The 864-nt window shown below is 41.7% G+C and overlaps 1 protein-coding gene across 1 annotated transcript in view; it reads right to left on the reverse strand.

Moving 5' to 3' along the window:
* nedd9 (neural precursor cell expressed, developmentally down-regulated 9) overlaps positions 1-864 on the reverse strand; it is a 56,709-nt gene that overhangs the window by 32,053 nt on the left and 23,792 nt on the right. The window lies entirely within an intron of this gene.

The following is an 864-nucleotide window of genomic DNA, read 5'->3' on the forward strand; positions in this document are numbered from 1 at the left end:
GGTTTTAAAATCTCGGCATATCGGATGTCGGCCAAAATCCCAATATCGATCAAACATGCCTGCTGCAAGAGGTTCGGGTAAAAGAAACTGCCAAACAGTAATCTAAGAGATCGTGGAAATGGGAGGACGGGTAAACAAACCCTTAGAGAGAAGAAGGTGTGTTGGTTTTCATGATGGTGAAGAGGAAGTGGGGGGGGAGACATCTCCAAAGATGGCTGTTAAGGTACGTTCATAGAGAACGCAGGTTTTAGCCTGGTTGTATTTCCTTCCAGGGGCGGATAGTTCGGTGTTCTGTCAGACCAGCATACCTATAGTCAATACGCATGAGCAACACGTCAGATTTGCATTTGTCCCTTGAAATGGTCTCTATGGGCGTGTATCCCTTTAGTCACATAAAGAAAAACACAAAAAAACAAGGTCAGATCTTCATACGCTTCAAAAACACCAAAAAGTAAGTTTATTTTTCGTACAAAGCTAAAGGGATAACTCATCTGACAGCTGAGCATTCCTATAAACTCTGTTTCCATGTATGGTTAATACAACTACTCCTTATTTGTTCACATTAATCATGTTTTTGATAAAAATCCTTTGTCTAAAATGCCATCAGAACGCTGATAATATTAAGTGTGTCTCAGCCCCCCCCCCTTCAGTGTCCACCATATTGGATCAGTCCATTTGCTGCACATGTTCAGAAAGGTCCAAACAGACAGCAGCAAACCATTTGAAAACAAACATGCAAAGAGAAGGGGTGACAATTTGTTGCAATTTTTAGCGACTTTTCAGACCCCTCTAGCGCTTTGATTACAAAAAAGCTCCAAGCACCAAATCTAGCCACTTTTTTCTGCTACTGGAGACTTTGGAGAC

Source organism: Cyprinodon variegatus, unplaced genomic scaffold (assembly GCF_000732505.1).
Source record: "Cyprinodon variegatus isolate N-32 unplaced genomic scaffold, C_variegatus-1.0 Scaffold553, whole genome shotgun sequence".
Taxonomy (NCBI): Eukaryota; Metazoa; Chordata; class Actinopteri; order Cyprinodontiformes; family Cyprinodontidae; genus Cyprinodon; species Cyprinodon variegatus.